Here is a 25,020-nt window from a genome sequence, read left to right on the forward strand (position 1 = left end):
GTAGCACTCTTTGGGTGAGCCATCTTGTACCATAAAGACCAGCTAGCTGAGTAACTTACCTCCAAGCAATTTCCATCAACACCACATGAACAAAGCTGAGCCCTACCCTGAAACTCCTTACCCACAAAATCAGGACACATAAGAGAATGGTTGTTAAGTCACACTAAGTTCTGGGGTAGTTTGTTACAAGGGAACAAATAACTGGAACATTCAGTACATTTGTATTAAATTGGCAACAAAGAAGTTCCCATTTCAGATTTAGTACCACCTGTATTTTCTTTTCCTTTTCTTCTAGAAAACAAATGCATCTATTATTTTAATCATATGTCCCATTTTAGTCCTTAAAACTTAAATGACAACATATAACTACTTTAACCCTTATCTTTCTGTGATTATGATAGCAAGTTTCAATATGTAATAAAATATTTTAATGTTTTTGTAAGCAGCAAAAGAACCATAATCTCATTTCGTGAAAATCTTGTATTCTGTAGTTTATAAATTACAACCAACAGGTAACTTCTCACCAAACATTTAAAAACATTTAGTGAAATGAGGCATAAAGACATGACTTCCTTCCATTTCAAAAACAAACAATGTATATGTGACTAAGAGCAACTGGCAGTACTGCCCTGAGAATAAGGGAAAAGAGTGATATACAAATAAAAAACAAAGAGAATATTAAATGAAAAAAAAAAAATTCAGTATCTACTGTCATAATGTTATCTAATCAATTGGTTTTTAAAAAGAAATTTTTATTTTTTTTTTAGAGAGAAAGGGAGAGGGAAAGAGAGAAACATTGATGTGAGAGTGAAACATCCATCAGCGGTTTGCATGCTCGCTGCCAGGGTCGGAGGTCAGAGCAAGCTTCTCTCAGGCTACTGGAGGAAGATGGCAGTGGAGTCACACGTCACTCAGGAGGAAATTAAGAAGGACCGGGAGATGACATGCCTGCTGCTGCTGCGCATCTTCACTACCAACAACCCGTGCCACCACCGCATGGATGAGTTTTCCTGCGGGAACGGCAGTCCAGCAAGCTGCAGATCTACACCTGGATGGAGGCAACCTTGAAAGAACTGACTAGTTTAGTAAAAGAAGTCTACCCGGAAGCTAGAAAGAAGGGCACACATTTAAATTTTGCAATTGATTTTACGGATATTAAAAGACCTGGTTATCAGGTAAAGGAGATTGGCAGCACCATGTCCAAGAGAAAGGTGACTGATGATTCCATGACCCTGTAGTCGTAGAAGTTTCAGACAGAAGATTATCTGGACATAGCTATCACCTCTCCGAATGGGGCATCACCTCTTTTGGGACGCATGAGGCCTTATTAAATTGTATTGACTACTTACGTTTATTTTTCACTCAGTTATGTAAAACAAATTTATGCTTTTTCCTCCCCTCATTATTGCCATTAAACCTTTAAACTCTAGCCCTGGCCGGTTTGGCTCAGCGGTTAGAGCGTCGGCCTGCGGTCCTGAGAGACCCGGGTTCGGTTCCCGCTGGGGGCGCGTACCTCGGTTGCAGTTTGTCCCCGGCCCTGGTCGGTTGTGCGGGTGGCAGCCACTCGATGTGTTCCTTTCACATCGATGTTTCTCTCTCTCTCTGTTCCTCTCTCCCCCTCCCACTCTACCTGAACAAAAAATGGAAAAATGTCCTCGGGTGAGGATAAAAAAAACCCAAAAAACCTTTAAACTCTAATGCATTCATTTAGGAGTTAGATTTGGTTGTGCAATGGTACAAATATTAATATGAAATGCTCTTAGCATTCTATATAAAAAGTCGTTAAATATAAGTGTGCAATAAAAAGAAAAGAAAGAAAGCAAAGCATATGCCCAGACTGGAATTGAACCAGCAACCTCTGGGTGGACAGGATGATACCCAACAAACTAAGCCACACCAGCCAGGGCTAACCAATTTGATTTTTAAAATTTACTTGATACATACCACCTATTAAAATAGCCAAAATCCAGAACACGAAAAATACACTTTGGAAGACAGTGTGGCGATTTCTAACAAAAATTAAACATACTGTTATCATACAATTTCGCAATCACACTCCTTGGTATTTACTCAAAGGAGTTGAAAAGTTATGTCTACACAGAAACTTAAACATGGATGGTTATAGTAGCTTTGTTCATAATGGTTATAGCAGCTTCATTCATAACCACAAAAACTTGGAAGCTACCAAGATGTCCTTCCATAGGTAAAAGGATAAACTGTGGTATATCCAGACAATGAAACATTCTTTGGTGTTAAAAAGAAATGCCCTGGCCAGTTTGGCTCAGCGGTTAGAGCGTTGGCCTGCGGTCCAGAGAGACCCGGGTTTGGTTCCCGCTAAGGGCACGTACCTCGGTTGCAGTTTGTCCCCGGCCCTGGTTGGTAGTGCGGGTGGCAGCCACTCGATGTGTCCCTTTCACGTCGATGTTTCTCTCTCTCTCTCCCTCTCTCTCCCTCCCACTCTATCTGAACAAAAAATGGAAAAAAATGTCCTCGGGCGAGGATAAAAAAAGAAAGAAAAGAAAAGAAATGAGTTATCAAGTCATAAAAAGACATGGAGGAATCTTAAATGGATATTACTAAGTAAAAGAAGCCAATCTGAAGAGGCTACACAAGGTAAGATTCCAATATAAAACATTCTGGAAAAGGCAAACTATGAAGTAAATACAAAGATTAGTGGTTGCCAGGGGTGGAAAGAGGGAAGAGAGATCAACAGGCAGAGCACTGAAAATTTTTACAGTGAAAATACTCTGTATGGTATAATAATGATGATGATAATAATAATAATAATAATTCCATATTAGTATATATGTCATCACGCATTTATCTAAACCCACAGAATGCACAACACCAAGAGTAAACCCTAAGGTAAATTATGTACTTTGAGTTATTATGATGTGTACTTGGTAAAAATGTACCATTCTGGTGAGTGATGGCGATAATAGGGGAGGGGAGGCTATACATGTGTAGGGACTGGGGGTATATGACAAATATTTGTACCTTCATCTCAATTTTGTCATAAACCTAAAACTACTCTATATGAGTCTTTTAAAAATTGCTTGATTTAATAACCAAATATGGGAATTAAAAATGACATTACATTGGCGAGAGGAAGACCAAAGAACATAAATGTAATGCACATATAATTATGCAAATCAATTAACTCTTTTGAGGTCTTTTTTTTAATGTGCAAAATAGACATAGTTCCTACAACCTTGAATGGTCACTGAGTTTTAGAGACAACTTACACAAGACACTTTGCACAGTATGAGCCATCAGTGGTGGATAGAAGTTTAAGAAGGACAGCTTTAAAATTCTATAATTATTAGAAAAGAAGCATAAAATAATATGTAAGACTTATAACATAGCAATAAAATGATAGATTTTACAAGACAGGCAGATTAATTTTCTCTAAAGTGTAACTAACATAATATGTTATAATTATTGTCACATTCATTTAACTAGTAAATTCCAGGTAGGTACAATGCTACCATAAGAAAGGCATAAACTGACTGAAACATTTGAAGGCTAAACTCAATTGTAGTATATAGGTTAATTTTAAGGAATATAATAGATGATTATAAAAGTGGCTCTTTTTTCATTGACAAAAGTGAAATCTTCAAGAAAAAAAACTTGTTACCCAAAATCAACAAAAAAATCCAAATAATTTTAATCAAAAGAATCAACTCTCACCTATAAAACTTAGAACTAAAAAGTTAGCAAAGATGCACTTAACAAGTGTCCAAAAGTGGTAAGATGTTTGTGGAGTGAGCCAAAGAGATTAAGTGAGATGTTTATTCTCATAGTCAGAAAGGTAAGGCCAAGGGGATGAGGAAGCTACTGAAGTAATTAAGTCAATCAATGAACTGGATTTAGGAATGGGTATGAAAATGAGAAGAAAATATTCATAAAGGATACCTAGGCAAAATGAGCAAAGCAGGAGATTAAAACAAATTTATGACCTAGAAGTGAGAGACAGAATATGGAATACTGTGTTTCTATTTTATCTGAGCAGAAGAAAAAAAAGAGCAGGGAATTTAAGTGGAACATATGAAAATGAACAGACAACAGGATATACAAGTTATATACTTTCTCTTAGCTCAGCCTTCAGCAGAAATAACCTTCAAACAACATGGAATACTGGCAAGAAGAGAGTTTTAATTTCACCACTTGCTAGTGAATGACTTTGGATTATTTACTTAGCCTCTTCAAAGGTTTCCTCAAATATAAAGTGAGGATAATAGTACCTAATCCTCAGGGTTTTTTTGTTTATCCTCACCAGAGGACATTTTTCCTTTTTTTTTTTTTTTGTTCAGATAGAGTAGGAGGGAGAGAGAGGAAGAGAGAGAAACATCGACGTGAAAGGGACATATCAAGAGGCTGCCACCTGCACGACCCAAACAGGGCCGGGGACAAACTGCAACCGAGGTACGTGCCCTTAGCGGGAACCGAACCTGGGTCTCTCTGAACCTCAGGCCGACACTCTAACTGCTGAGCCAAACCGGCCAGGGCTAATCCTCAGTTATATTAAAGATTAAATGAAATAATATATATAAAAGTAATGTAGGAGACATCAATAAACAAACATTATTAGTATGTTTGAGAAGCAACATGATATAGTAGAAACGAGTGTTTTAAAATATTAATGTCAGTACTATTGATAAATAGTACCATTCTTTGAATACTTACTAAATGCTAGGCATTTGCTAGTTTATATAATTTTTTTTCTTTATTGATTTTAGAGAGAGAGGAAAGAAGAGGGAGAGAGAGAGAGAGAGACATTGATGAGAAAGAACATCAACTGGCCGCCTCCTACATGTCCCACACTGGGGATCAGGCCCACAACGTGGGCATGTGCCCAGACAGGGAATTGAACTGGCAGCCTCTCAGTGCATGGGTCAGCGTTCAACCACTGAGCCACACCAGCCAAGCTAATTTATATAAACTTTAATCTTTACTAGATTCTTGCCAGAAAGATATTAAACAATTGCTTAACAACACTGTAAAATATTTTCCTTTAAAAAGTGCAATTATTGCCTCTTAACCTGATATTAAGAATATAAAATATATAAAATTACATTAACAAAGATATCAGTATACTGGAAGTAAGCAGTCAAATAAAAAAGCCTTTGGCATAGGGCCCAGGAATTATTACAGAAAACTGAAGCAAAATGAAAACATCTGGGTTAGGGAATGAAAACCTTGAAAGGGAATATAAGAGATGAGAATTTAAGAAAAAAAATCCATTGATTAGCTAGACTAGGGATGTTCTGTTATTGACAAGAGAAGCTAATGCCTGCTTTGCATGTAACTAGATGCTTTATTTTCATGTTACCATTTAACTTTCATAGCAATTCTGCAACATAGGTATTATTCATTCATCAAAAATTTATTGATTTGGATATGTGCATAGTAGGGTATACAGATGTTGTGTTATCAAGCTGCACACCTGAAATTTATATAATTTATTAACCAATGTTACTCCAATAAATTCAGTTAAAAATTTACTGGGTATCTCCTGGGTGCCAGAAATTGTAAATACAACTATATACAAGACAATACTGTCACTACCCTAACCAGTTTGCAGACTAATGTAGAAACTGAACCTCTTTTCAAAGAGGTTAAGCAATTTGCCTAAATTCACACAGCTAATAAGGGACACAGTGAGGATACAGACTCAAATCTAAAACCCATGCTCTAACCACTACACAATGCCTCAACACAATTAAAAAACAAATTCTATAATGCTGACAATCTATAAAACTATAGGAACTTATATAACATTTCCTCAAGAAACATAAGAACAATCACATTAAACATTTTAATAATTTATAAATAATTTATTTTAACTTAATAGAATAATATCCATGCTAACTGCAGTTCCAACACTTAATAGATTAAAATTTTGAATATTAGTTCAGGAGAAAAATAGTTGTTATCCAGAGTTAACACCTATAGTCATAGAGTTCTATATTATTTGATCTAGTTTAATTAATCACTTAAGCAATCATATTAACGAATCAAAAATCCTAACGTTGAAACAATAATGGATCTTTGTGGAAAGCAAAAACATGAGCAGACAAATTATAACAATGCCATCTATAGGACAATTAGTAGAATGCAGACAAGTAACTTGAACTTTCAAACATAATTCTTAATCACCTTCATTAGGAATTTATAGAACGAAAATTAATCATCACTAAAACACTCAAAACTAGATCTTCCCGCTACACGTTGTAAGACTAGAAATTGGCAGGACTCAATTTGTAAGTGTTATATACTACTATATTTAAAGTATTTACAAATAGTAGTGAACACTTTCACGGCTACTGATTGGTGTTAACTGAGTATTATCACTTAATATATATCCTTTTAGACTTGTATTCAAGACAAACAGTTGGTATCTAATACAGATTTTACAGAAGGCCAAAACAGGTTAAGACTAAATACTAAGTTATAAATAACTTTTGTGCTTTCAGGAAAAGCCTTTCCTGGATATGAAATTTTATAGGTAAGAGTATTTATCAAAATACCTAAACTATAAAGTAATATAATAAAATATTGTATGTTTCAGGTCACAGAAAAAAATTTATATGAAAGTGAGAAATTAGTTGATTTCTAAAAAGAATCTTGATAAGTAGTTTTAATAAAAACTATTTAGCAACAAAAATAAGAGATTACCTTAGTTACCAAAATAAGAGATAGCAAGAAAGATAATACCCTCAATTACTCATGAAGGGAAGAGTAAAATTTCTACCTTAGAAAATAGCATCACTGGTCCACAAAAGCCAGCTTTTACTGGTTCAGTTACAGCAAATCTTTTCTTTAAAATGTGTTTTTCTTTAACTCTTTCTATAGAGATATTACTGGAAACTTACCCAGAAGTACTTACAGGTGGTGGAAAAGAAAGCTGTAGTTCAAACTTAACAAACATACTGCCTATCCTATCATCATTCACACTCTAAAAGTCCCTTTTATCAAAGGTAAGGTAAGGAAAGGTAAACAAATTTCCAAGGGTTTGCTTTTTGACATTTCCTTTACGCTCTCAACAAAATTGCCATGGTACATAAAATGATAAAGTTTAGACATGACAACCCTATGAGATAAATTAGATGATTAATATATAGGTTAAATAAACCTCAGAGAGGTCGTTACCTGCCCAACTTCATAAAATAAATAGGAAAGTCAAATCCAAGAATTTCTGGAATAAAACCTACTTTGGTTTTTTATTACTGGTAGCAGTCCCAAATATTACAGTAAAAAAGCCAGGGTGATCCCAGAGAAATCAGACTGAAAGAAGTATGATTGATACATCCCACAGTTCATTCTAGGTTAAAAAGTATAGTATGGCTAATGGCCAAAGGAAAATCAAACTTAATTTGTTTCACGCATATCTCTAATAGATTCAAAAATTTCTAAGAATATACCCCCAAATTGGGTAACTTCAAAATGAGATTCATAACCTGTACTATGAATAGCATGATTTTCTTATTCAAAAATCAAACTAACAGATAAGTTTAGGGTAAGAGGCAAGAGTAAAGAAATTATAATAAAGACCCAATTTCTAAGAAATGGGTCAAAATCCAAGGTCATTATATAAAAAAATAAAGGGATAGGAAATGGGCATTAATAATTCAGTGGTTATACATAGGCTAGGGCAAAAGTAGGTTTACAGTTGTTTGTACAGAAAATACAATAAATAATAAACTGTGGTTCATGTATCACCACTGTAAACGACTTCTTTTGCCCTACCCTGCATTTAAAAAACCATAATGAGTCCTGGCCAGTTTGGCTCAGCGGTTAGAGCATTGGCCTGTGGTCCAGAGAGACCCGGGTTCGGTTCCTGCTAAGGGCACGTACCTCGGTTGCAGTTTGTCCCCGGCCCTGGTTGGTCATGCGGGTGGCAGCCACTTGATATGTCCCTTTCACGTCGATGTTTCTCTCTCTCTCTCTTCCTCTCTCTCCCTCCCACTCTATCTGAACAAAAAATGGAAAAATGTCCTCGGGTGAGGATAAAAAATAAATAAATAATAATAAAAAGCCATAATAAAAACACTATTTCAACAATAAAAGATTAATCACGTCTTGATTCCCTTTATTAATTAATTATAACTTATCAAAGCAATGTAAAATTAAAAAGTTTTTAAGCATTTAGCCAATTCTGTATTGGTCACATTCATTTTGCAAAGATGCATTTTCATTAAAATAGCTTTATAAACTAGAATTTTACTCTGTGGTAAACTAGTTGCCCTTCACCTAATTGAAGACAAACGAAAATCCTGGCTACTTTTTTTGTGAGGCTAAAACAATTGGGAAAGTAGTGACAATACAGACTTATCCTGAAAAGTTCCCAAGTCCTAAATCATCACTTTTGATTCTGATATGAGAAAAACATAAAAGAAAATGATCCTTAGTACAAGAAGGAGTATTTTCATGGAATGATAAGGAAGAAGGTGGGTACACTATTATAGGATGGTCAAGATTGTTCCAAATAGAGAGAGAACTTTTTGCTTTGCTTTGGTGTGACTATTATACAGGATGAATGGTTGTAATGGTAATTTTGCTAGTTTTAAGATTTTAGCCTAGATTTTTACATCTCTCATTCCATTTACGAAACAGTATTCAAACCAGATGCAACATATACTTAGGGAAATGAGTTTCTCTTGGTAGGTGTGAAGGGGTAGAAAGACACTGAAAATTTAGCTAAGAGAATTACAGTATATTATTTGGTGTTCAGCAAAGAATAAGATAACTTGTAAAAGTGTGTAAAAGATGTGTTAAACTTGACTGATGGTAAATGTAATTTATAGACCCAGACTGTCAAGATCAAAATAAGAAGAGCAAGCCCTGGCCGGTTTGGCTCAGCGGTTAGAGCGTCGGCCTGCGGTCCTGAGAGACCCGGGTTCGGTTCCCGCTAAGGGCACGTACCTCGGTTGCAGTTTGTCCCGGGCCCTGGTCGGTTGTGCGGGTGGCAGCCACTCGATGTGTTCCTTTCACATCGATGTTGCTCTCTCTCTCTGATCTTCTCTCTCCCTCCCACTCTACCTGAACAAAAGATGGAAAAATGTCCTCGGGTGAGGAAAAAATAAGAAGAGCAAAAGATAACTTTGGAGCAAACCAAAAAACAAAGGGAGAGCAAAGAGATTGTGGTAGCATTTAGGGAAGAGGTTGGGGAACACAGCTTTCTATTTGAGTCTAGATATTACTTAAACATCTTCAAAGTGATTATAACATTAAACATTATCATTAAAAACTTTTCCAAAGGTGCTGAAACTAGTCAAATTACTTAAAGATGAGAGATTAAGCTCAGTCTGAAAAAAAAAAGTGTAAGAAACTAACAAAAAGATATGTAAAGTCCCGGACACTGATTAAAGATGCCAGTGAATAAATAGCTACTAGTAGCAAAGAAAATAATAGTCATGTATCATGTAATGACAGGGGCCTATGTTGAGAAACGTGGCATTTCACGATTTCATTGTTATGCGAACATCATAGACTGTATTTAGCACACACCTAGATGGTATAGCCTACTACACACCTAGGCTATGTGGTAAACCACCATCACATATATGGTTCATCATTGACCGAAAAGTTATGTGGCACACAATTGTATGCTGTGTACATTTTTCAGAATAGATATGAAACAGTCTTGTAGTTATCATTTGAGAACATTGTTTCTTGTTCTACATTAATGTGTTATCATAAAAAAGAATATCAGACAATAAATTTCCAAGTTCAGCCTAATAAAAAATTAAAGCAGGAACTCTAAACTTACACAGTCAAGTGTGGAAAGTTCAGTCACGTGTCCTAAAATAATTTGTTCACTACTCATTCAAGGTCTACTTGTATGATTTCACCATATCTGAGTATCATCTGTGTGCCATTATTTACTTAATGTTTTTCTTTAAAATGGCTATTTGTTGCTTGGAAAAATTGATAGGATGCTTATAAACGGTCATTATCAATTTATGCCTTCCTTTTCTCTGAAAACATTTGCATTTTTGCCCCTTGAAAAGCTTTTTTCCTTCATTTTTTTTTTTTTAATCCTCATCCGAGTACATTTTTCCATTTTTTGTACAGACAGAGTGGGAGGGAGAGAGAGGAAGAGAGAGAGAGGGAAACATCGACATGAAAGGGACACATCGAGTGGCTGCCACCCGCACAACCAACCAGGGCCGGGGACAAACTGCAACCGAGCTACATGCCCTTAGCAGGAACCGAACCCAGGTCTCTCCGGACCGCAGGCGGACGCTCTAACCGCTGAGCCAAACCGGCCAGGGCTTTTCCTTCATTTTTAAAAATTTCTTTTTACCCATGAAATCAGTGGTATAATTGTACAATACGTATATTTTTTGGTATTTGTATCCCTTATTCCTCCCCCCAAAAGCTGCCTTGATGTAATAGCTAAAAAATGATGAGATCCTGTATCCTGGAAATGGCAAAATGGTACTAACATTAAATGTATAAAACAAACTGGAGTGAGTTTCAAATATAAAATTCACTTTACCCAAAGTTTCACGATTAGTAAGTGGCAGAGCTAGGATTCAAACCCAGGAAAGCTGGTTTCAGGGACCAAGTCATTAACTACAACAGTATATAAACTCTCTGTCACAATACATTTCAGAATTCTCTGACAAGATTTTATAAAATATTTTTAGAAGATATCCAAGATAAGTCTGTTATAGTCTGTATTTGGCTTAATGAGTATTAAGTGCTGATGGCTACAGACACCTTTTTGTGTGGTATTTAAAAATTCTATTAACCATGAACATTATAATAAACAAGAATCTGTATGTCAATGTCATCAGAGGCTTTTTCGTCATGCATATGAATGGATTAATTGCTATGTCAGAAATAAAGTTGAGGATTCTCTGCTTATATTAAACAAAAGTACTTCAAATGAAAATAATCTAGTTTTCTAGGCATGTACTTGACACATAATAACTTTGCCTACTAAATCAAAAGCTCCTTTTCTATGCAATAGGCACTGTGAAGTTCACCATAGGATATATTTAAAAACCATACCTGTCAAATAAGGGTGAAAATAAATTTTATAGAAACACACGGTGAAAAATACAATATATAAATATTATCAATGTGAAACTTTACTCTGAAGTCACAGCTTTCCTATTTTTACTTTACCCACTGTAGGTCAATTGTGCCCACATTTTTAAGACCTTTTAGTGAAACAATGGTATTAGATAAATACCCTGGCCTTTTCAATACAAAAATAAAGAGATGGCTTTACTTTGGCCAGGTGTTTACTTGTATTTTTGAAAGTTTCAGAGAGAAAGTTATCAGTTTCTTCCTAACTAAAACAATAATTTAGTAAATAACTTTGAAAACACAGGTCATCTTCTAACTTATGAGAAAAACAAATTCAAACCATTTAAATGAACTTGTAATAAAGAAAACGTCCAGAAAGCAATTATCTACTTTTATTAGAAAGTTCAAATTTGGATAAAGTGTACTTAGAAAAGAAATTTCACTAATTTTCATTTTATTCAGGAAATAGATGGCTTTGGAGGGGTGGGGGGAGAAACAGAAAAATTACCCCAAATGAAATGACAGTGACAAGTCATTTGCAACAACCGAGTACAGTCATTCCACATATATTTTTCCATTGGAGATAATAATGTAGTAAAGAAATGGTTACCAGATGCATTTCCTTTTAGTCTGTGTGCTAGCTATAATAAATGAAAAAATATGATTTCATTGACTTATAAACTAACAGACGAATCCTTAGGGAATTTGATACAAATGCAAATAATTTCTGTTCTGTTACTTCCACAAAAGATAAAGGCAGCTCTGGAGAGTCTTAGGCATAGGTTACCACATATGACTATACGATAAGTTTCATATAATTTTTTGTATGTCAAAACAAAGGTCAGAAACAACTTAAGAGGGATGTTAGAAGTGGCTATTTAAAAAAAATCCTTTTTGGACTATAGTTGAACAAAAAAGTTAAATAAAGTTACTAAGCTAATAAACTGTTTCAAGCTAGCAAACCTTTATGCATTCTTAATAATAAAATGTTAATTATCTTTGATTCTTTTTTAAATCCTCACCCGAGGACATTTTTCCGTATTTTACTCAGATAGAATAGGAGGGAGAGAAAGAGAGAAGCATCCACGTGAAAGAGACACATCAAGTGACTGCCATCCACATGACCCAACCAGGGCCGGGGACAAACTGCAACCGAGGTACATGCAACCGAGGTTCCTTAGCGGGAACCAAATCGGGTCTCTCTGGACCGCAGGCCAACGCTCTAACCGCTGAGCCAAACCAGCCAGGGCTAATTATCTTTGATTCTAAAGTTAAAATAGAGCTTCAGTGTTTTTCATAAAAGTATTATCTTTAGAACAAAACTCCCATCAAGAATTATTGGGGCAAAAAGACTGTATATATTCAACCTGTACTGACCTCAGAAGTCATGTAATAAGAGCTTTTGGCCTATAATTTATCTAATTTGATAAAAAGAAGTATGTAGAAAGTTGGTACAGGGATCAAGTCAAGTGAGGAGTTTAGTTAACTGATTTGGTCTACAACAGATTTAGAATAAACATCCTAAAATTTAATATTCAAAATAAAGTTTTCTATTATCTGTATAGTTCTATCTAAAATTTTAATACCTCAGAAATAGAAATGTTAATAAAGTTTATGTAGGTCAAATTAATCCATGTAGACTTTTCAAATGTGCTGAAGATAAGCAAAACATTTTGTATATTTGTTCAGAAACACAAAAATTTATATCTCTGAGAAATATCAAACTAAATGCCAAAAAATAAGAGAATGATTGTGAACAGGATTATATACAAGTGGCTGATAGATCATACTCTGAAAAACATTACCAAATGCTATTTTAAATGTAAATAATGTAAATTTTAAAAAGAAAAAGAAAAACTTCCTTAGGAAGAGCCCTTTTTAAAAATCTCAAGCCCTGGCTGGTATGGTTCAGAGGTTAGAGCATTGGCCTACGGTCCAGAGAAACCCAGGTTCGGTTCCCGCTAAAGGTACGTACCTCAGTTGCAGTTTGTCCCCAGCCCTGGTTGGGTCGCACGGGTGGCAGCCACTCGATGTGTACCTTTCACATCGATGGTCGATGGTTCTCTCTCTCTGCCCCCCCCACATCTGAACAAAAAAATGAGAAAATGTCCTCAGGTGAGGATTAAAAAAATTTTTTAAAAACTCAAGAAAGTTTTAGGTTAAATTAGCATTTAAAAGTAGCCATTATTGCCCTGGCTGGTTTTCACAGTGGTTAGAGCATTGGCCAGCCAACTGAAGGGATGCAGCAATTCCGGGTCAAAGGGCACGTGCCTGGGTTGCAGGTTTGATCCCAGCACTTCTCTCACATTGATGTCTCTCTTTCCCTCTCACTCCCTCTCTCCTCCTTCCCCTCCCTTCCATTCTATCTAAAAAAATCAATTGAAAAATATCTTTGGGTGAGGATTAACAACAACAACTAAAATAAAGTAGCTATCATTAAAATAGCTAAGCAAAAATTTCAAAACTTCACAAGCTCTCCAAATGATATACTCTGTAACTGAGCAAATTACTAAACTTCCCTCAAATTCAGTTTACATTTTACCATATAGTTTTGAAGGTAATAAGTAAAAATGGGTTATGTAAGAAATAGTTAAAATAAAAATAATAAACTACTTCCTAGCACTAAAAATGCTTTTAAAATTTCCTACAGTTTTTAACAAGCAGAATTATGACAACAGTGGCCATTATCCATAGGCTTAAAAACTATCTATCTACTAATATTTCTTAAGATGAACTAAAAATAATGACAGACATTTATTGCTCACCAAATATCCATGTACTCTCTCACAAGTCCCAGACCCTTAACAATAGGGCAGGGCCACGTAACTGGTTCTGGTTAATGGGTTATGAGTGAAAATGACACATGTGTGTCATTTCATGGCTGAAATATTTAAGAGCCAATGAAAGACCCTCCAGCTCTTTCTTTCCCTGTGGTGGTCACTGTGGAGGTCTCAAGTTCCACTCATGTAGTTACACATTGCCAAAAACTACGTAAGTTTGGCTTCTTGGCCTATGAGGTAGGACAGATCTCTTCCCTGACAAACTGTTGGATGTGAACAAAAATAAATCTTGGTTGTGCTAAGACTGCGTTGTTAACCCACCCTATTCTAATATAGTATTATTAATAATACTAAATCATAATAATTCTGGTCTATTTACTCAGTAGGCTTGGTTTCAAAGAGAACTCCATAGTTGCATTACTGTCTTTCTTAACCATTTCCCACAATCAATGGAGAAAAGCACAAACATGTAATAAATACAACTTTATTCAACTTTTAATATTCACCCATACTAAAAAATTTATTGAGAAAACTAGACACTTTTATAAAAATACATTTCACATAACTAAAAAACTCTCACAATACAAACCTATGTGTCTTTTATATCTTATTTCTGTTTTATCCCTTTCCCTCTATACATATATACTATTTTGTACACTGAACCACCTGAGTTAGTTGCATTACCTCACTCCACCCTAAGAAAAAGGGCATTCTCCCATACAATAAACTGTCACATTTAGATTTAACATTCATACAATTATCTAATATACAGCCCATACTCAATTTTCTCCAATTATCCTAAGAATGTCCTCGAAAGGGACAATCTAGGATCATGTAATCAACTAATTAAGAATCACATTGTATTTGGTTAACATGTCTCTTTTAATCCAGAACAGTTCCTTAACCTATGTTTTTACTCTTTTAACACACTGACATTTTGAAGAGTTAATGCCAATTGTTTTGCAGCCTTCTGCACTTTGAGTTGCTTCTTTCCCCTCATGATTACATTCAGGTTAAAAGAGACTGTTTTTATAATAAAAAAAAAAATTATAGAAAGTAAATCATACATATCTTGGCTAGTGGGGATATCACAGAAATCACTGAAAAAGGAATGGATTTTTAAAATCTACAACACAGCCCTGGCCGGTTTTGCTCAGTGGTTAGAGCATTGGCCTGCAGATCAAAGAGTTGCAAGTTTGGTTCTAATCAGGGGCATGTACCTCAGTTGTGGTTCGGTCCCCATCCCCAGCCCTAGTCCAGGTCGTATGGGAGGCAACCAATCAATGGGTCTCTCTCACATCGATGTTTCTCTCTCTCTCTCTCCCTCCCTCAATCCTTCCCTCTCTTTAAAAAAAAATAAAATAAAAATCTACAATATATACTGTCTAGGGCATATATTAACCACTCTTGCTTTGGACCTGCATGCTGATGACTCTCAGTTTTGACCTCTCCCTTAGACCCTCTCCCTGAGGCTTATATAACCAACTAACTGCTAGACATCAACAGGTTGTCCTACAGACAATTCTAATTTAACATGCTCAAAACTCATCTCAGCCACAGAACTTAATGTTACCTTCCTTCATCCCATATTCCTCCTCTAACCTAGGTATCAACACTTCATCCTATCTTTAAAGCCTCATCAAGACTCTTTCCTCTGTCTTATCCCACGTCAAATAAGAACCAAAAAGACATCAATTTAATCTGTATTTCTTAAATCTATTATCTTCTGTCTCACTATACTGCCTTTGTTCTAGAACTTGAGGATTTTTTTCTTTCCTAGACTATTGCAAATAGCCTAATTGGGTCCCATCTTCCAATTTTACTTTCATTAGATATAGCTTCCTCACTGTATCAGACTAATTAATTTGAAACATAAATTTGATCAAATGACTCACCTCTTAAAATCCTTCAATGGTTCCCCTTCAAGAACAGAATAAAGTTCAAACTCAGCATGATCTACAAGGATCTACAAAGGTGATTGCCTATCTATGTCCCATCACTTCTTGACTTGTACTGATGCTTTTTTCAATTACACTGCTTCCCTAACTTTTGTCACTAGATATCAACTTTATAATTTTTGCCTGGTTCCTCTAGGGCAAAAGACATTTCATGGGAGTAGAAGAACAATGACATCTGAAGTTCATTAACTTTTTCTTAAGAAAATTTAACAATAAATAGTTTGATCAGGAAATATTTGCTTATCTTTACACTATGTGCAAGGAGTTGTATTAAGTACTGTATGAGATACAAGAAAAGGTGCATGCATCCTGCTCTAGGAGGAGTTTCCAGTATAGGATGTCGTTCTTTAAAAAAAAAAAAGATATACATATAATTATAGGAAAGTAGAAAAGTATAAGGGTAATAAACAAGATCCAAGAAAGTTCAGAGGAAGGAGAAATTATTTCTAAGTGGGAAAAGCTGGAAAGAAATCCAAGAATATTTCCTAGAGATGGCAACTGGCAGCCTTGAAGAATATGAAAGGTTAGGCATGAGTATGAAAAACATAAGCATGGTCACTGCCAACTCACTTTTTCCAAGGCAACTATTCTCAATTAATTTCTGTCCAACATACATGAGGAACATGTTAGGAACAATGGCTCATAAAAATGATTCTCAAAGTGAGAATCAGTAGTAAGTGCAATACCATCTCAGAATCTGATGAGTGTTGTTTGGTAAAAATCCCTCTAACTCCTCTGCCATCTTTGCTACTTCCTCAAAACGGGAACTTCTGCTCTCAAGAGGACACCTGACCAATTTCTAGCAAGCTTCTCCAGATTCCTATAATCCTCATATAATGCTAGTCTTAGACACAGACCAAAATAACAAAATCTTTTCTTCTTCTTAGTTAGCAGAGAATTTTCAAAGGGAAGATGAATGGCATCAAAGGAATAAAATACACCAAGAATGTATAGACATTAAAAGAGCAGGCATGCCTTTTCACTATAGAAATCCTAACCATAAAACATTAACTCACCATACAAGCTCTTCCCATAAATATATCCATTTTAAATCCCAACTATAATAATGTCCTCCCCTCCTGGAAGAGTTTCTTTCTTTCTAGAGTGAAGAGGTACAAAGAGCAAAAACAACATTTTTATTGGTGTATACTGTCCACGGCTGGAAATACATAACACAAAACTGCTTTTGCAATTACATTTAAGATAATAGTACTAATTGACTATCATATGCTTAGAAGACATTGTTTAGCATGGAAATGGAATGGGCTAAATCTAAAAAAAGACCAGTGTCATAGGCTACTGTAATAATCCAAGCATACAGTAATGAGGATATAAGTAAGTAAAAACAATAAGAACAACAAAGGAATATTATGGGAAAGATGTTTCCATGCTGGACCCAACAAGTGAAGTGAAGAAGATAAGGGAGGAAAGAGAGAAACAGTCAAAACATGACAAATTTTGAGCCTTAGGGAACCCATGAAGATAGTGTTGCTTATCGCCCTATTAGTTACTAGATCCTTTCAAGGCGTTTTGTGTAGAGATTCAAGAGGAAGGCTCTTCTATAGTGTAATTGCGTTGTCCAAAGAAAAGGAGAAAATGAAGGTAAATGATGGAGGAACCAATTGTGCTCTAGAAGAACAAAGAAAGTAATATTGTCTCTTTCCCAACCTTTGAAAATCTTGGCTCTACTTTTTTATATATTTATTTAAACAATATAAAAAACCACCTTCCACACCCTGGCCGGTTTGGCTCAGCGGCTGGAGCATCAGGCCACAGACCGAAGAGTCTTGGGTTTGGTTCCCACTAAGGGCACATACCTTGGTTGCAGTTTGTCCCCAGCCCCTGTTGAGGTCGTGTGGGTGGCAGCCAGTTGATGTGTCTCTCCCACATTGATGTTTCTCTCTCTCTCTCTCTCCCCCTCCCTCTCCCCCTCTCCCTCTATCTGAAGATACATGCAAAAATGCCCTTGGGTGAGGATTAAAAAAACACAAAAACATGCCTCACACATACATACATGCATGCACAAGCAAGGAACATCCATTACTGGGATCATACTAACATACTGTTCTAATTTGCTTTTATTCTTTTAATGATATATTGTTTATTAACAACTTATCCAGCCTACAGAGTCCTACTTCCTTTTGTAAAAGAAAAATAGGTATACAGTATGTACCATAAACTATTTAACCACTATTTATATTTACTTAGCTAGGTGGGGTTTTTTCATTGTTGGTTAGTTGGTTTTTTTTTAAACTTTTATTTATTTAGTTTTCTATTACTAATAATACTGCAAATGTCCATCCTAAAATATGAGTTTTCATGCCCTCCAAGATTTCTACAGGCTAGATTCCTTGAAGTGGGGTTAATGAAAAATAAACATGTGTATTTTAAATTTCGATTGTGAAAATTACCATCCAGAATGACTGTAACAAGTATTTCCCTGCATTTCTCTATGCTATCAACTGTTGGAATGAAAAAAGGACCCAATTTCCTCCCATTTGTTTCCCTAATATGGAAACCCTAATCTTTATCATTCATGTCCAAAGTGAAGTTTCAATCTAAACACTATAATATGAAATTAGCATCAAAAGAATAAAATTATTTCTATTTTTAAAAGAGCTGGCATTCTTCTGGAGCAAGGAGGGAGAACATCCAGCTTGCGGACCCTATAAGGCCCTCGAAATTACTTGGTCCGGCCCTGCCAAAGGTAACCACAGGCAGAACTCGAAATTCAATAAATCTAGGAGCTTTTCTCATAGCAACATAAATTTATATTAAGTGAATCATAATAATAATGTAAATTTTGAGGGACATGCAAGGAATGTCCATTATGAGATAGACAGGACACCTATAAGGTGCATGACAGGACAGACACATATGTCTCTTGTTGGCTGCCTGAGGCCCGTCTGCCTGTACTGCGGTGACTGAGAGGACAGTCAGTGCCAGGAGGGCTGGAAGTGTACACATTTTGAAAGTGTTAACACATTGTGGCGAAACTATGGAGGGAGATCCAGCGATGATGAGACGAGATGCGATGAGATGATTCCTTGAGATGTTAGACCCTACCTCTGACTATAATGTTGTTGACTTCTTTGTTGACACAGACAATAACTCCAATCCAACCTTTATCCACATGTCCATGATCAATAACCCTCACAAAAACTGAATCTCAGATGAAGATTAAGGAAATTACAGTACACACAAAAGACCTTAAGAGTTTATGATACTAACACTGGATATGTTCAAAATCCAAGATGCAGGATTAAGAACAGCAATCAAAGCAAAATAATCGCATCACTGGCGATACACACACTAGATAGTTATTAAAACTTTAGTGTGACATCCTACAAATGGCAACTACAAAGAAAAGTTGATGCAGACTGTCAATCTTTTAAAGAGAAATGAACAAATGATTATTTTTTGTTGTTGTTGAGATCAAGGCAAACCTGTGTGCCTAGTTGATGGTGAAGCATTAGCAGTAATGAAAAAAGCCAATCTCGAGCATCATTACAACTCAAATCAAGCTAAACTCAATGAATTGTGAGGCCAAATGCATGTGGATAAAATCAGTGCTTTTCAGCAGAGTTGGAATCACAACAAGTTGGTTTCACTAGGCCTTGTTGTGACAGAGACAACGTTATTCAGACGAGTTATGTTACATAGTGAGCAAGCTAATGGCAAAGATGATGAGGTCTCACATGGAGGGAGAGTTTGTGCAAGAGTGGCATGGTGGCTGCTGCAGTTGTGTTAGCACCAAAGTAAATAGTTTCAGAGTGTTAGTTTGTCTCGGAGAACTGTCTCAGATCAGATATAGTATAGTATTTGAAGAACCGTGATAGAATGAAGCCACAAAAGTCGAAGCACAAAGTGGCAAATAACAACTGTATATAAAGAATCCTACTTCGTAGAAATTAATTTAATGCGGTAGAGTCTGGAACTGGTTAACTGCAATAAACGAGGGCCGACTGTACTCATTTAGCATAAGACATTGAAAAAACACAGATTCCACAAAAGAATTCTGCAAGAGATTTTCAATTTTTCTCTCTGGCTTATGACAAGACAACAGACATAACAAATACTGCCCAACTGGCTGTTTTCGTTCATGGGACAACTGCAGTTTGACACGAGAGGAACTGCTGTCATTGGAAGCCATGCATGGCACTACAAGAGGTGAGAACTTCTTAGAGAGACTTGTTTTATCAATAAAAAAACTTGAGCTAACATTTGAAAAGTGGCCTTATTACAGATGGAGCTCCAGCTGTGGTTGGCTCGCAAAAAGGGTTAATTATATTCGTCAAGAAAGAACTGAATTGTCTCAGTCTTGATCCAAGTGATTTAATTGTATGCCACAGCATCATACACCAAGAAAGTCTCTGTGCACAGTCATTGAAGCTCAAAAATGTGATGTCAACAGTAGTGTCATGCATAAATTTTGTCAAAAGCAGAGGGTTTAACAGCCTCCAGTTTAAGGAATTACTGAATGATCTCGACTCTGAGTACAGTGATCTTGTTTATCACTATGAAGTGTGGTGGTTGAGTCACAGGAACAAGGCCCACAAGGTTTTACAAACTGCAGGATGAAGTCAAGCAGTTCACGGAGATGAAGGGAAAACCTGTCAGGGAACTCAATGATAGCAAGTGGCTGCGTGATTTAGCATTCATGGTGGACATTACCAATACCTCTCAGAGCTGAACGTGAAGCTGCAGGGCCACACTCAATCTTTTTTTTTTTTTCTTTAATTCCTCGCCTGAGGATATTTTTCTACTGATTATCAGATAGAGTGGGAGGGAGGGGGAGAGAGAGAGACAGAGAGAAACATCGATGTGATAGAGCCACATCTACTGGTTGCCTCCCACCCAACCCGACCAGGGCCAGGGACGAACCACAACCAAGGTACAAGCCCTTGACCAGAATCGAACCCACAACTCACTGGTCCACAGACCGAAACTTTAACCACTGAACCAAACAAGCCAGAGCAAACATGAAATCATCTGAAGCTAAATTAAGGCTGTGGAGAATGTAACTTGAAAGGAGTAACAATGTGCATTTCCCCACTCTGGAAGGACAAAAACCCTTCTACACACAAATATGCTGGTGAATGTGCAAAACTAACTGAGGCATTTAATTAAAGATTCAAGGATGTAAAAAGAAAACAAATGGAATTGAACATCTTTGCTACATTGTACCATGTGGAACCAGCTCACGTTCCTGATAACCTACAACACAAAATCATTCAGCTGCAAAGCGATGATGAGCTGAAAGCTAGGTACAACCACCTCCTACTGCTTGAGTTCTATAAATGTTACATAAGCAGTGATGAATTTTCCACTTTGAGGAGACATGCATTGAAATATGCATCTGTGTTCGGAACAACTGACTGCTGCAGGCAGTTCTTTTCAAAACTTACCATCGCAAAGGGTCAACTGCGTTCCAGACTGACCGACACAAACCTGGAAAAGCAGTTGCGAGTAGCAACATCATCAATACCAGCTAACATCACATGCCTCATGAAAGAGAAGCAGTTCCAGCCTTCACATTAGGGGTGAATTAATTAAATGACAAAATATAGCAGGCTAATTTTTAAGTTGATAATTTTGTATGGCCCGTGAATTATGTTATAAAAACCCAAATTGCCCTTGGCAGAAAAAAGATTCTCTACCCGTTCTAGAAATTAAACCAATGCATTTTTAAGGAAAGGTGATACTCATCAACACATGCAAAAAACTGTGAAGGAATTTCTGATATTCATAATACCCAAGGGATGCAACTAGCAAAAGTGGGACACTAAATCACTGAGCAGTCCAACACAATGAAGATCTTGCCCAAAATGCCAACAGCACTCACCCACCTCTGGTTGGGAAATATGGAAGTAGAAAATTAGGATATGCTGCTCAGTTTCAGTTTTAAGTCTGTAAAGACAGTCAAAGTTCAGTGGGGACACAGTAACAATTTCAGGGTAGGATACACATAAAATAACAGCTCTGTGAAGTATTTACAATAAATAGTACATGTTTCTTTTCCTTTACTTCTCCTTCCTTAGGTAAGGCTTCAAAAGTTTCTAAAGAACCTGTACCTAATTAACGACCTCTAAAATTCTCTGCCATTATGGCTCTTTGATACAAACTGTTTCTCTCTTTGCTCTCTAAAATGTAATGCTCATGTCTGGCAGTGGCTGTGCTATTTTGAATGCAACCTTGGACATTGAAAAGAAACTGAAACCTGAATTTACAGATTATTTTCTAAAACATGTCAGTCACTTCTAAAGGAGTAACTTTAATACTTTTTTATTTCTTAAATCATAATTTCCTTGCGGTTCTAATGCTATGTTCCCAATTATGTACCTGGAAATAATTGTACCACATATAAGGTCAGCTCAACTAATTCTGAACAAAAAAGGTTGGCTTTAATACTAGATTTAAAAGAAAATCTCAATGAAGACTAGTTTCTGATTTAGCAAACTTCCATAGGACACAGTCTGAAGAGGGCCCAAAACAAATGACCTAAAGATCCATAATATATAAAATGTGGTTCTCTTACCCCACAGCCAGAGGACTATCATTTTTAAAGTTAATTTAGACATTTTTTTTTTCAGTTGAAAAGACAGTCTGCAAGCTTAAAGAATTTTAAAGCAAATACTAAAGTATTCTGTAATCTCATCTCCTTACACTCAAAACAGAACTTTTATTTCAAAAAATTCTTTCAGCGTGTAAACATTTTATATAGAGGCTGTTGAAGCGTATATATAATATTTCTGTATCTTATTGCAGTTATATGAAATATAATTTTTCTCTGTTAATTACATTGCCTTTCAAAACGCTGCATAATGCCACCAAAAATAAATAAATATATTCATTTTGCTGTGCCTTGACAGCATTGGATAGTAGCTCAAAAACACTTCTTTTGAGAAAAGGGAGGTATACCTACTGGGCTACATGTAAAATGCCTTATCAAACTTGTTTTAGACTTAAAAATATTTTTTCAACCATTCACTTTCAATTTGTATTTTCATTTAAGTAAATTATTCTTTGTTCATCTTTCTAATAAATCATGATGATTGCCCTGGCTGGTTTGGCACAGAGGTTGGAGCATTGGCTCACGGACCAGAGAGTCCCGGGTTGGGTTCCCGCTAAGGGCACGTACCTTGGTTGCAATTTGTCCCCAGCCCAGATGGGGTAATGTGGGTGGCAGCCAGTCAATGTGTCTCTCTCACATCGATGTTTCTCTCTCTCTCTCTCCCCCCCTCCCTCCTGCTCTATCTGAAGATAAATGCAAAAGGTGTCCTCAGGTGAAGATTAAAAAGAAAAAAAAAAAAAAAAGTCATGATGATTTTCATACAAATTTTCAAGTATTTATTTAGTTATTGCCTTTCACACTTATTCTTCAGAGGCATTTTTGAGAAGTCCAAGATTTTTTTTCCTTTTCATTGTAAAGGTAATATGTGCACATTATAAATATTTTAGACTGTAGATAAAAGGAGAAAGTACCTATAAGCCTGTCACCCTAATGTAACTACAATATGTTCAGACATATTTTCTTATGATCTTTTCTGAGCAAATGCAATTTAGTTTTAGTCCTATTGCTCCCACAATATTTTGTTTTCTTTATCTAATGTGGGAAAATGCATAACAAAAAACACTTTAACTTTCATAAGTGTTTAGACAAAGCTATAAGTATTATTTTAATTTCAGGCAGCCATCTAATTTTATTTTTCTTCTTATCACTTACCTGAATTTTTAATAATAAACATGTATTATACTTTGCAGGGTTGTGAGGTTTAAAAGAAAAAATGTACATGGGACTCATCTAACAAAATATCTTGCAATTTATAATACCAAGAATAGAATAAAGTTCTTTTTGAATAAAGACATCACAATAACTTAAGTCTATCTAGGCAATTTAGTATTCTAGAACATGGCTACTTTAAACATGGAACACAGACCTAGAGTATCACATCATCTGGAAGTCTGTTAGAAATGAAGACTGCCCTACTCTAGGTCTACGAAATCACACTCTGCATTTAAAAAGTGCTCAGTGAGCCTCTCACAGCAGTGCTTCTTAAACTCAGTTCATACTTTAATCACCTGGAAATTTTTAAACAAGTTCTTATGTACCATCTCTGGAAATACTGATTCTGTCAGGACTTAAAAGGCTGGAAATCAAGAGTTTAAAAGTCACTTTACAGATGATTTTTAAATGTAGCAAACTTGGAAAACCACTGCTTTAAAATGCAGATAGGTAGACTTCACATTCCACCAGTAACCACCAAGCAAAGAAATATACCATAACATTTTTAGTACTACTTTTAAACTCATTCATATTTCTTGTGGATCAATTTTCCCATACCAAGATAGTGCTTATAAAGCTATCATTCCTTCAAAAAACATGAGGGGTAAGGTTCTAGAAAATATTCAAAATATAGCACTCTTCAATTTTGTGCCCTGTTCTCTAATACTCAAGATTTAGAAATCACTAATTATTAATTGTACTTTCCACTGAAGATTTAGTGAGAAAGAGAACTACATTTTGACAAAATAAAAATACAAGTTGCGCCCTGGCCGGATTGGCTCAGCAATTAGAGCGTTGGCCAGTGACAAATGTGTCACAGGTTCAACTCCGGTCAAGGGCACATAAGTACTTCATTTACGGTTTGTCCTGGCCCTGGTTGGGTCATGTGGGAGGCAACCAGTCAATGTGGCTCCATCACATGGATGTTTCTCTCTGTTTCTCTCTCTCCCCCTCCCTCCCACTCTATCTAATGATAAATAGAAAAATATCCTCCAGTGAGGAATAACAAAAACACACAAACAAAAAACACCACAAACTGCAACAAAGTCAATTGTTTTATTTGATGAATGCAGGTGTTTAATTTCAAGGAAAATTATTATGGGAAAAGTTGATGCATTGTGATATTTTTTACCTCACTTCTTTCTGTAAATCAATAAGTTTAAGCCAATAACAATAAGTAAAACAAAATTTGTTCAGGTAACAGAAATATATATATATTAAAGAGATGGTCTGAAACTATATTAAAAGAAAGATTAATTAGGAGGGCGACTTCAGCTTCTAAGATAATTTTAAGACCACTGATGAAGCTATATGGCCTTGTAGTATATGCTGGGCATCGTTCTATGCTGTGAGCCAGGGGTGATACTTGAAGACTTAAGCCATTTTACCAGTATAAACAGATTTCACACTGGAGTAAAAATGGGAGCTAAATAAAGCAGAATCAGGTAGAACC

The 25,020-nt window shown here is 36.0% G+C and overlaps 1 protein-coding gene and 1 pseudogene across 2 annotated transcripts in view; one reads left to right on the top strand and one right to left on the bottom strand.

Moving 5' to 3' along the window:
* The window catches only part of NIPBL (NIPBL cohesin loading factor), a 206,011-nt gene that overhangs the window by 157,897 nt on the left and 23,094 nt on the right, over positions 1-25,020 (bottom strand). The gene's annotated exons all lie outside the window — the stretch shown is intronic.
* LOC118641519 lies at positions 832-1,331 on the top strand (annotated as a pseudogene).

This window comes from Molossus molossus, unplaced genomic scaffold, assembly GCF_014108415.1.
Source record: "Molossus molossus isolate mMolMol1 unplaced genomic scaffold, mMolMol1.p scaffold_m16_p_3, whole genome shotgun sequence".
Taxonomy (NCBI): Eukaryota; Metazoa; Chordata; class Mammalia; order Chiroptera; family Molossidae; genus Molossus; species Molossus molossus.